Genomic DNA, 6,239 nt, shown 5'->3' on the forward strand with positions numbered 1-6,239 from the left:
GAAATAGGACTCAGAATTCCAGGAATGTTACCTTTCATACACTAACTGCCAAATCAGGGAACATAAATAGTAAATGGAAGATTACACTTTATCTGGTGCCACTTGGTTTGTCAGACAAGGCTGATTTTAGTTTTAATCCCAATGTTAGTTAATGGGGTGGGCTGACCCTGGCAGACACCAAGTACTTTCCCAGTTGCTTGCGTGCTTCCTTACTTCTTCCAGTAGGACGGGGGAAGAGATTTGGAAAAGCAAAAGCAAGAAAACTCATAGGCCACAGTGAAGGCAATTTAATAGGTGAAGCAAAGCTGCATGTCTGAGCAAGGCAAACTAAGGAATTCAACCACTACTTCCCATCAGCAGGCAGATGTTTAGTCACTTCCTGGGAAGCAGGGCCTTAGCATGCATAATGAATGGTTACTTGGGAAGACAAACACATCTTGGTTTCCTCCTCCATTCCGTGAGCTCTTATTGCTAAGCAGGATGTTATATGGTATGGAATAGTTCTGGTCAGTTTAGGTCAGCTGTCCCAGCTGTGTCCCTTCCCAGCTTCTTGTGCGTCCCCAGCCTACTCACTGGGTGTGGGAAAAAAGCACCTTGTTGCTGTGCAGGCATTGCTCAGTGATAGCCAAAACACCGGTCTGTTATCAACACTATTTTAGTCACAAATCCAGGACACAGCACCATACAGGCTGCTATGAAGAAAATTACATTCATCCCAGCCAGACCTAGTACAGCTGATCACAGTAAGTTTAAATATACTCCCACAAGATATTTTACTAAAGAAAAAATGCGGTTAGTCCTAAATCTATCATAGCCCTATAACAAGTTGGAGGCAGGTAAAACATTGCAAATCATCGTATATTCAGCTCATGAGAAGAATGTCTTTTCAAGAAAGCCAGCAGATCAAACACCATTCAATGCCAGTGATATAGAAAACCTGCTATTTTCCTCAAAATAGTAGGTAACAATGGCACTATTTATATGGATTAATTACTCACTAAGGTGACACACTAGGCAAGGAGTGGTACCTTTAGCGAAAGGACAATAGAATATGTATTCTGTGTTTGTATTCATGTCGTGACACTGTCCTGGAATGCTGAAATGCCAGGAAGGATTGCGGAATCATGATGGATAATTAATTGAATATGAGCTCAGCAGGCGCACTTCTGGCATAGAGGATGAACATGTTCTTTGAAAGCATAAGCAAGGAACTAACAGGCAGAAACAGCAGGGTATATTAACTCTTCTTTTGAGTATATTATTCTTGTAGGATTATGAGTAAAAAATGGATTTCTAAGGTAGAAACTTAGCAAAAAGATAACCACTGTGATGAAAAGTCTAAAAAGAGATAAAAAGTCTACAGAAATTTGCCTTATAGTGAGAGACTCGCAAAGCTCAAACTACTGGTAACTCTGTTACCAAAAGTAATCGGGAGGCTCATAGAACCTGGGGAAAGGAGAATACTGTGTTTTGCTTTTGCCTTCAAGCTCACGCAGTTAGAAATGTGATTTCTATGTATCACACTCCCCTGATTTTCTGTTTCATAGGGGTTTTGGAGGGAACAGAACCAGAGGCTTGTGGAGCATCTGCAAGGATACTGGAGCCAGAGCCATGCAGAACCTATTGGAGCTGACAGGGCTTGTTAGTTCAGACTGGCACATCAGTGTAACACTCTGCTTCCAGGCCTGTAACTGACTCCTGAAGATGCAATGCACTTCCCCTCAGCTAAATGCCCAGGCTGCTCCTTACTCTCATCTCAGCAAGTTGATTGGATCATGGAGAGCAGACACTGACTTCATCTCTGGAAGTGTTCAGGACCAGGCTGGATGAGGCTTTAGGGAACTTCTTCCACGTCTAGTGGAAGGTGTCCCTCACCATGGCAGGGGGGTTGGAATTAGATGGTTTTTAAAGCCCCCTCCACCCCTGTATTGGGTCTGGCTGAGCTGGAGCTCATTTCCCCTCAGTAGCCCTCACAGTGCTGTGATTTGAATTGGCAGCTAGAAGGGTGATGACAACACGTCAGTGTTTTGGCTACTGCTGAGCACAGCATCAGCACTGTAACATTCCTTCCTCAGTTGAGGGCAAGATCCTGGGAGGAGACCCAAGTAGGCCAGCTGACCCAAACTGACCAAAGGGATATTCCATATCATATGTCAGCTCAGATATAAAAGCTAAGGCAAGGAGCAGGAAGGTGAGTATTCATTGTCTCCAATGGCTGCCTGCTGAGAAACCATCACGTGTGCTGAAGCCCTGCTTCTCAGGAGTGGCAGATCATCACTGCTCATGGGAAGCAGAGAATAAACCTTGCTATCTTTCACTTTGCTTCACTTTTGCATGCGCAAGCTTCTGCTTTGCTTTTTACTTTAAATAAACTGCCTTATCGCAATCCACGAGTTGTTTTTTCCACCTTACTCTCTCCCCTGTCTGGCTGGGAAGGGGAGTGATAGAGTGGCTGGGTGGGCACCTGGCATCCAGCCAAGGTCAACCCACCACAACCCCAAACCATTCTGTGATTCTTTGATTAAGAATAGTCTCTGGAAAGGATTTTTGATGGCTGATGAAGCTTAATCTAGGAGAAAAAAACTCAGTATGATATTCAATGTACAGAAGTTCAAACTGGACAAATTGAAGCAGGGAGGAAACCAGCAGTTTTGACATGGAGAATAACTGGGAGTAAATGTATGTTAAGACCCTTCAACTGGAAACCAAAATAGAAACACAAACAGGCATTTGGCCACAGAAGGTACTCTTGGTTTCTCTGCCTTCTGTCACCCAAAAGGTGACAGATCATACAGCCGATCGCCTTTGGCACTAAAATTCACACATCTTTCTGTCAGTGTAAACCCAATTTGATTTATTCCTGATAATTGAAGTTCCTGAAATATCTTCCCTAATGAAGCAGATATCTTATCTGAGATCTCAAGCAAGAGCATTTTCTTTTATATAATAAATACTACACTGGTCCTGATTAAGATCTTTGTTTCAGGGCCATAATGAATTCTTAGATGTTCAATGGGCTATCCACTGATTTCAATGGGAATGATTTTTACCTAAACCCAAGATCCCTTCCCCTTTTACCATGTGCTTTCCCAAGCAGAATACCAGCTCATTGGGCAGCCCAGGATGAAAGATGCTGCAATATGATGCTATTAATACCCATGCTAGTTAAAGCTTTGGACTCTCTGTTTAGATGAAAATAGAGACTAAAGCACAAGAAGAATGAAGCTTTCTGACATTGAGCTATGAAAGAAGGGAGAAACCTAAGAAAGCAATAGCTTTCTTAAATGTCGTTGAGAATATGTTTCCAACATTTGCCAGTTCTCACGCTATCTAAAGGCACAGGTTTAAATAAGGGATTCAGGGTCCAATCATAAAAATTGGTAAGATATTAAATAGGTTTTAGCACAGTTAATTAATTCAAAATCCACCAGAATGACACTGTTACTAGTCTTTCATTAAGTAAATACCCACTGGCAACTGCTGAAAAGGAGTATGCTTTCTGATCATCATAAAATATGCTGAGCAACTTTTAAAAATTTTGAAATTTCTTACAACAGTTAGGTGTAAGCAGTTCATATTGAATTACAGTAATGATAAAATAATGCTATTAAACTTTCACCCTTATTACACCCTGAATACACAGACCTTCCTTTAAACATATCTATCATGCCCTAGGCTTGGTATGTATTATATAATAATAAAATGGTGAAAATAATTGGGGTCAATTGAGTTGATTTATAGTGGTTTTTACTATTTTAAATCTGCATTGCTGAGATTTAAATTAGTTCCACGAGGGATCAGGATTTCCCCCATAAACCTGAACTGACAGGCAGTAAGCTGACCAGAAAAACTAATTTAAAAAAAATCTTATCTAAATAGATTTTTCTTACTGTTACATGTTAGTTCATTTCTAACACAGCATAAACCCAAAGGAATCTGAGCAGCTGAAAGTGAACTTTTTGGTTAATATGGCCATTTCATGCTGCTAACAATTCTGGTCAAGGCATGTTCTGAACAAACAAAATATTGGCACTAAAAGGTATTAAAATAATAATTCTGAAGACTTGTCTGTATAGCATTAACAAAACAATTGGAAGGAATCACAGAATCTTTAAGCAGTTAATCATAGTAAGGTGCTTTTCCTTCTTAACCATCAAGAAGTGGAGTCAAATGGGCTTTTCTGTGAGTATCTAGTTATAATCATACACTGGCTTTATTAGAATATGTTCTCTGCATGAAGGACTGGAATAGAAGTAAAGATTTGATTTTTATATGTTCTACTTAATAATGAAATGGATTTTAAATATAATATTAAAAAATTAAAATATGATAAAAGGAATCTGCTATTACACTTTTATGAAGATGGTTGCTATGTTTATTTGTCTTGACCCTAATCTTCATTGGAATCTTTATCCATTGTCCATCCACTGGACTTCATAGCTTTGATCCTCTGAAGACCTTTAGAAAATTTCAAGAACTAATTAATATATTGAGGCGAATAGACCAGAGTGATAACATTTTGTAACAGAATAGACAAAAAAAATTATTTTTTGTACATGTAGCTCACAAAAAAGTCTGACTTCACTTAATTGTAAATCCATTGCAGTGCCATTGGCTTCAGAGCAGTTGCTGCTCCTAACTTACCAAGGCACAAGACCCCCTGTATTTTATTTTCTTTTTCTGAAAGAAAACAAAACACTGATTTCCAAAGCACATTAATGGTCAGAAGAATAGCAAATGTGCCAATTTTTGAACATTGTGCTCCTGAGTTTGCTCTTTTGAGACACTCTGCAATGCTGCATGTACAAGCATTAAGTCATACATATGTTGCAGAGTACCCTATTCATCCCACCTAACTAGCCATCTAGGAGTTAGGAGTCTTATCCAAGCTAGTTCTCTAGGTTCCCCCTACAGAAAGAGATCATCATCTTTGCTAGGGATAATTCTTTTCATCCTATGGTAGGTGGGCTATGGAATATTCCAATCTTTCTCCATAGAAGGAACAACCCAGGAAGCTTTGCTAGACAGCTTGCAATAGATCAAATCAATAGTACCCATAAAATAGTACTACCTTACAATACCCAAAGCTTTGGGCAGATGAGAATAAATAGTTTTTGGGCTGGCTGAAAGATTCAAGTCTGAGCAAAAAAATTAATGATGTGAGGTTGAACAGGAGAAGTAAATGCCTGGAATACTCACTTTTTGGCATGCTCACTTCAGCTGGAATCTCAAGCTTCCATCAGATGGAGTTGGTTAGGTAGTAATGCAAATCATGTGAGAAAATTAAATTGAGAAGCAGACAGTTAACAATAGAATGTCAGAATACATCACTGTAATAATGTCCTACTGCTAATGGCTTCTGCTCTATGAAAGCCACTGCAAAAGGGAGAAAACACTTGTGCTCACCTCATATATAGGAAGAATCCCATATACTGCACCAGCTTCTTTGCTTCCAGGCTCAACAATTTCCTGAGGTTCCATCTGACCAAGGGAAGCCAAAGTCAGTGCATTACTAGCTGAAGCCAAAAGGTAATGAAGACATTACTTCTATTATTGAATTGCATGTTAACATTCATGTTATCTGAAGAAATGTATAGCATTACTATGTAAAGAGATTATGGTTTATGGACAGGTTTTCTTTGTACCATGTAAAAACTGCCTTTAACATTTTTTTCATAGGAGGGGATCAATCTTCTGCTATAGAAAATGCACAACCAGCAAAATTCCAGCTTCACAAGGGGCACATCAAAATGCTTTCTGTCACCTAAGTTAAAGCTAGTTTTAAACACTTAGTTCTCTCACCTATTAACACTTTGGATAGGCTCAATAAAGGAAGAATTTTCAGGGTACTTGTCTGGTTTGGTGGATGCATGTTAGCAGAGGACACTGCAAGTCTAGCCAAGGCGTAATGGGGTAAGGACTTGCCCCTAGATGATAGTTTCATCACAGCTGTCAGTCTGGCTATTCTTCTGTTAGGCTGTGCAAATCACAAACACTTTAGCAGCCAGTTAGGAAAGATGCAGATGAACAAAATGTTTCTGCTAATTGCTGAAAGCTTTCAATCTATGAAAATACTTGGGGTACCTTGACAGTTCATCCACAGTCACATGTATCCTGAGACTTACCTAGGTATTAACCTATGGACAGGGCAGGAAATGAAACTGCCTCTACATGAAATAGCTGTGATTTCAGACGAAGAAGACAATTTCCGGGTCTCCAAAAAGAGAACAAAAAAAGTA

At 39.5% G+C, this 6,239-nt stretch overlaps 1 protein-coding gene across 2 annotated transcripts in view; it reads right to left on the reverse strand.

Moving 5' to 3' along the window:
* The window catches only part of EXO1 (exonuclease 1), a 30,554-nt gene extending 25,111 nt beyond the window's left edge, over positions 1–5,443 (reverse strand). For both annotated transcript variants that reach the window (XM_064648701.1, XM_064648700.1), the window contains exons 1-2: positions 5,407–5,443; positions 5,200–5,233 (exon numbers count right to left, since the gene is read on the reverse strand). The gene's annotated coding sequence lies outside the window, so the exon portion shown is untranslated. The remainder of the gene's footprint in view (positions 1–5,199; positions 5,234–5,406) is intronic.
* Between the last annotated feature and the right edge of the window lie 796 nt (positions 5,444–6,239).

This window comes from Pseudopipra pipra, chromosome 3, assembly GCF_036250125.1.
Source record: "Pseudopipra pipra isolate bDixPip1 chromosome 3, bDixPip1.hap1, whole genome shotgun sequence".
NCBI classification, from domain to species: Eukaryota; Metazoa; Chordata; class Aves; order Passeriformes; family Pipridae; genus Pseudopipra; species Pseudopipra pipra.